Source organism: Vulpes vulpes, chromosome 1 (assembly GCF_048418805.1).
Source record: "Vulpes vulpes isolate BD-2025 chromosome 1, VulVul3, whole genome shotgun sequence".
In the NCBI taxonomy this organism is placed as follows: domain Eukaryota; kingdom Metazoa; phylum Chordata; class Mammalia; order Carnivora; family Canidae; genus Vulpes; species Vulpes vulpes.
The window spans coordinates 173,454,653-173,461,221 of NC_132780.1; positions in this window are offsets into that span (position 1 = coordinate 173,454,653).

A 6,569-nucleotide genomic window follows, 5' to 3' on the forward strand; every position below is an offset into this window, starting at 1 on the left:
GAATGCCTGCATTTAAGTTGTCTTTATTAAAAGGTCAAAATACTTTCCTAACCTTTAGATGTTCTCCAGTTATCTCAATGAGACAATTTAAGGAAAGAAAGAAAGAAAATTTATAGCGCCATGTTACATATGGTGACACGGAGCACTCCTCTACATGAAGTAAAGTGTTGGATCACAGCCCAGAAGACCCATCAGTGCTGTTTCCCAGTGGCTGTCTATCTTCATGACAAATTCTGACCACCCAACAGTCCATTTGGCCGTGGTGAACACAGGGGAAGAAGAGAAATGGCCAAAACCCACCATGCTGACACACAATCATGCCACAGTCCATTTGTTCATTTGTGCTTAAGTCTGAAGCAAATGGAGTCAAAGGGACTTTCCCAAGGCTGATTCCTCAGAAATGATAGATTCGCTTCTCAGCCTATTTGGCCACATCACACAGCTGATTAAACTATTCCACAGAAAATCCTATTTTATTATTAGAAAATCAGTATACCTTTACTTGATTTTATTATCTGGTCTGTCCCTTGGTAACCCATCAGGGTCATGATCAATCACTCTTCACACATTCTCGTCAAGATGAAAAAATTTCCAGGACAGTATTTTTTTAAATCTAAACTAAGCTATTTATCAATAAGAAACTTCCAAGATTGTTAATGCATGAAATGTTTTGTTAACATCTGATCTTGATTTCTTCTATTAACTTCATTTCCAGTTTTCTAAAACTTAAGAAAGAGGAGTTCTATGGCTTTGTTTTCATTGGCATGTGGAAGTTGAAGATCACTTCTGAATAAGCATATTCAACTCTCTCTTTATTCATGGAATAAATACAGGAGCAAGGATCATTCTTAGTAGTACATGATCAAAAAATATTTCTGTCTTTTTTAATAATTAGAATTTTCTTGGGGAGAATTTTATCCCCTGACCTTTCATCAGCTGGTCATGAAAAAAAAAAGTATAAAAATCACAATCTGGGTGGCAAAGAGAAAGCTTAATCATCTCCCCCAACATAATACACATTGCTAATGAGTGAACCTCAATGGAAAACTGATTTCTCTAAATATGTTTTATACCTTAAAGCCAAATTGTTTTCTCTTTTTAACGAGTGTAAAACAGGTTGGACAGACACAAAATCAATATGAGTAGGATTTTGTTTCCCCAGAGTCCAGAGAAACAGACTGTTTTTTCTGAAAATCATTCCTATAAAGAAGAATAAATTTAATATCATTTCTCATCATACAGAAAGTGACAATTTAATTAAAGCAAATATCCAGACTTTTTTTATAGCTGATTACCCAGAAGCCAGGATCTACACTAACAGATTAGAGCACTGTAGAAGTTTCTCTGGGGAATGAATACCTAATAGGCTATTTTGTTGTTTAAATGATTGGGATTGAACTAATATCCCCATCACCTGGTATTGTGACATCCTGCACTAACATTAGTCTTTCACCATCAGCTACGGCAAGAAAGAGGAAGTGTAAATGGTACCAGAGATGGATGTCAGGAGACTGGAGTCCTAGTCCTAAGTCTGCCACCAAAGAGATGTGTGGCCCTAGGCAAATTACTTCACCTCCCTTGGCCTAAGAATCCTCAGCTATAAAATGTGAAAGTTGCACTAAATGACTTTTAATGTCACTTCTAGTTCCATGGGTTAATGCCTAGGAGGAGAAAATGGGGGAAGAGATTCCCTAAAGGAAAATTCTCTGGATTTTACAATATAACGGGGCCCAGAGTCATCCTCTCCCTTTGCTCTAATTACATCCTCTCTTTCCCACACACTCCCCTGCACACCATTAGGAAATAAAAGGACCAAGATGGAAACTGTCCTATTGCATGCTAAAGCAGATCTGCCAGTGGTGAAGCATTGGGTTAAATGGACCCTTCACCCATGATATCAGATTATATTTTAATTAGATGTCAAGCTCTGAGACCACAAAGCCAAAATGATAAAGAGCAGGCTATTCACTGTCCCAATTATGGAGTTCCAAGTATCTCTTAATTTATGTACTGATAATCTCCTGGTAATTCTCTGGGTGCTGCCACCGTGTAAACATTCCAGTTTTTCTCCTGCTTTGCCTGAATTTGTTCTCTGGCCATCACGCAGCCTTCCCATTGTGCTCAGCCCAACTCATTTGGAGCAACCGCCTTACCTCGCAGCCAAACCTCCGGCCTCAGCTGGGGCAAGGGGAGTGGGCGACAGCTCATCTGCAGCAGGGCCTTTGGTGGAAGTGTGGCCAATTAGTCACACGTTTGGTGTTCTAATTAGGCGAGGCTGGGACTTTGGAAAATGTGCTGTTGATTTAGGTACTTCCTCAAACAATGCTAAATTGTGTTATGTGAAATTCAATTAGTCTTTTTCTAAACGTTTCCACATCTGTTCTTCTTTAAGCATAAAGTGATGAGGAGAGAAAGAGAAGTGAAAAGCCAGAGTCTCCACTGGTGAAATATGTTAGGCCTTAGGGACCAGCCCTTTTCCCAGCTTTTGACCCTGAACAGTGATATACAGGAAGGAACAAAGTTGGAGAGCTATCATGGTGAAGCCCTTTTAAATAAATCATTATAGAAGAAATACTGCAACTGCGCGGGAATGTAATCTCGTATGATGGCCATAAACTCAGCTTTGTTTGAAAATGGATGGCATGGGGGAGGAACCATTAAGAAGTAAATGATTATAAATTCTGTCTTAAAGGTAGTATTTGCGGTCACTCTGATTATATTTTTAAAAAAGAGTCTTTAAAAGAAATCCTTTCATTTAATATTTCATGTCTAGGTTCAGTGTAATGAGTGTTTGTCTCCTCCTATCTATTGAAATTTTCCATATAAAATTGAGAACAGCCCGAGATCCCAAAACACTTGAGGATTAAAAGAAAAAGAAGAAAGGAAGAGGAGGAGAAGGCAAAGGAGTAGGAGGAGGAGGAAAGGGAAACGATTCCACTTGCCGTGAAACGTTCCCTAGTTTCCATTTGAGCTGCTATTGTCAGTCACAAGATGGCATGTTGCTTTGATCTTTTGAGTTTGGTGTCAAGCTGCTCCAACCCTGACTCCCTAGTTCTCCAATTTTCTAGAGACCTCTGTTATTGCTTTTATTGCTTCACGGCATCTCTTAAGTCCAGCACCCCCAGCAGCACATCTGATACCAGGTCGATCCTGTGGTGGATCACACTCGCCATGTCCACCGGCTTGGCCAAGAGGCCAGATGGCAATATCTTTTACCAAAGTGGCACGGCTCGAAACCGCAGGCGTCCAAAGATGAAGGTGTACATGCATTTGATCCTTGTTTCTGTTATCACCTTTTCAGTGACTAACATTTCAAAACCTTATCTATGGCTGGCAGGCCATGTTTCAGTTTTGTCAAGCCCCGGATATAGACTGTGTGGTTTTCTGATGATATATCTCCATAAGATTTGTGGAATGCTAAAGATGGAGTTGTCAACACTACTTTATGGCACCTCGGTGCATGTCAGAAAATGAAAATATTTTCAGAAGTGATAGCATTATTTGACTGATGACATGCTCTTGTAAGACAGAGACTTATTTAAATAAGAAAATTTCAAGAAAAGAAACTAAAATATGGCATTCATTACCAGTAAGCAAAGTGATTTATCTGGTGTCTAGCTCTCACAAACAAGAGAAAGGAAGATTTAAAGAATTAGATGATAACACTTTTAAGACTGGGTTTTTATTTTTCACTAACTAAAAAGCATCATGAAGTTGATGACTGTATTTAAATTTAAATTTCCATTCACAAAAGGCATTATGCTTCTCTGAAAATAAACAACAGATATTTCCAGAATATAATGAGTCAAAGAAACAAAGGAAAGATGTAAACAACTTCATACATTTAAATAAAATAAAAAGTAATTTCTATGATATTCAGAGGTTATAATTCCATGTAATAGAGGTTTATTAATATTTTGACCTGTACAACCAGTATTGAATGGAAATTTTGCTCTAATTTCTCAATTTATCTTTACCTGCTTTGTTCATGACTTAGTGACGTTGGATTAACTATGAAATTAGCTCCTCAGAGCAACAGGTTTTGAGTTTTAAAAGCTCTTTGTTAAAAAAAAAATTAGATAACTTTCAGTCAAATGTATATAAAAGAGGACATTTAAGTCACTGGCTTTAAGCCCAAGAAACAAGCCTTGTATTTTTTTACGTAAAGGCTCGATCCGATAATCCATCATTGCTGAATTGATGCTCTTCTCGTAGTATTTACTTATTTGTTTGTTTGAGTGTAGTTGACATGCAATGTTACTTTAGTTTCAGGTGTACAACTCAGTGATTTGACAAGTTTATACATTATGCTGTGTTCCCCACAAGTAGAGCTACCTCCTATCTCATCACATCGCTATTACAATATCACTGTCCATACCCTTCAAGCTCTGCTTTTTCTTCCCATGACTTAGCTGTTCCATCACTGGAGGCCTCTGAACCTGTGCACCGTGGCTAGTCTGAATAACATCTTGTTTCCTATTAGCCCCTCTTCAGATAGCAATCCTAGAGCTATTGGTTAACAAAAACATATCACTCATCCATCCCATCTTCTGGGAGCAAGTGTGCTATGACTTGCAGTTGTCAAGAACACAGATTCAAAATCATTCTTGCCTCTGAAGTGCCAATCTTGGGGGAAAATGTAATTTTAATGTTCTGTACTAACTTCACATACCAGAAATCAAGTGTATAAAATTGTTTTTTGTTGGTTATTAGTTTAAACCCAAATTAAAGTCCCTAATGATAGCATGACCCCAGGGAGAGAAGGGACCCAGGCCTGCAGGGATTGCCCCTTCCAGACCACCCCTTGCCTTCAAAAAGCTGTGCTTGGTTAACTGATGGGCATCCTTGATCCCCTTATTTTCAGAGTGGCCTTCAGAGGCAGTTTTCAATGCATCCCACATGTGTTTGCCTCTTGCTGGCTCTGAGCTGGCCTTGTGCTAGGCCAGGCCTGGCTCAGGGGTTATCTTTTATTTGGATAGACAAGATGTCATGTTTTTTTCTCCTTGTTCCCAGACCCTTTAATGGAAGTATCCTTAATGATACTAAGGAACAGTATATGTAGCTTTATGCCATTTACAAACAATATCTTGAAACCAATCATTCTAATTTTAACATTTGAAGTCTTTTCTACTGCGCTCCTAAATTTTGTTGTTGTTATTGTTGTTGCTGTTGTTATTTAAATTGTCACTTTTTTTTTCTGACCTATTGGCTCCTTTCGGAGAGTGAACTCTTGAGAGTACTCTCCATACTTTTCTATTCCGTTGTGTCACAATTTACTTAACGCGTGTATCTATTGATTTGTTTTGACTGATGATCCTAAGTGCCACTGAGTTTGTGCCATAGAATCATGGCCACAAATACCACATCTCCAGGGGCAAAAGCGCCCTCAGAATTGGATCCCAGGGCAGCCGCGGTGACGCAGCAGTTTAGTGCCGCCTGCAGCCCAGGGTGTGATCCTGGAGACCCAGGATCGAGTCCCACCTCAGGCTCCCTGCATGGAGCCTGCTTCTCCCTCTGCCTGTGTCTCTGCCTCTCTCTCTCTCTCTCTCTGTGTCTCTCATGAAAAAATAAATAAAATCTTAAAAAAAATTGGATCCCAGACCCCAAACACCCCTCTCTTCCTTCATCATCTGTCATTAGGCTGGTGCTACCAATGATTTTCATGGGGTGTAGGATGGCAGCAGGAAGGTGAGAGGAAGACTGACTCACCTAGACACACTCTGAGAGGAACCAACTAATAAAATTAAAATAAAGGCAGCCCTAGGGATGGAAAGGTGTATTGGTGGATTAAGAAAAAATAATTCATCTAGAAAGACTGAAACATAAACACGAGACTTAGATTGTCAAATAAAACACAAGAAGAGAGAAGCACTCACACCACAGAATTAAGTGCTGGGCTGTGATGGATGGATAAGACGTGAATGAAAGGAGTGGACTAAGGAGGATATTTCTAGGCCTTTCCAGTAGAGAGACTGACCTGAGCTAAGGCAAGGAGGAAGTAATGGAAACAGCTGTCCTCTCGCCTCTTTTCTCCTTCTCTGCATCATTGGCTGCTTCCTCTTTCTCTTCCTGACTTTCAAAGGCTCAATCTTCAGACTTCTTCTCTACTATACACACCCTCACACTCTCTGTGATGCCATTCAGCTCCACTGATTTAAATACCATTTGAAGAGTGATGATTCCCCAATTTTCATCTCTTACCCAGGGTGCTCTCCTGGCTTCGATAGCCACCTGCTTATTAAAAATCTTTGCATGTCAAGTAGCATGTCCAAGCTATGCAAGATATGCCCCAAATTGAATTTTTGATTTCCCAGCTCTTGCCTCTAAAATCTGCTCCCCAAATCATTTAATGAAAATTCTATTCTTTTAGTTGCCCATATAAAAAAATCTTAGAATTGTCCCTAACTTCTCTTTTTCCTCTGTTACTGTACATCTATTGAACTCATCAGCAATCCCTCCCACTCCTCTTTCTCTATCCAGAATCTGACTACTTCTCATTATCCCTACTGCCACTATCCCAGGCCAAACTGTCATCACTTCTCACAGGGATGATTGCAATAACCTCCTAA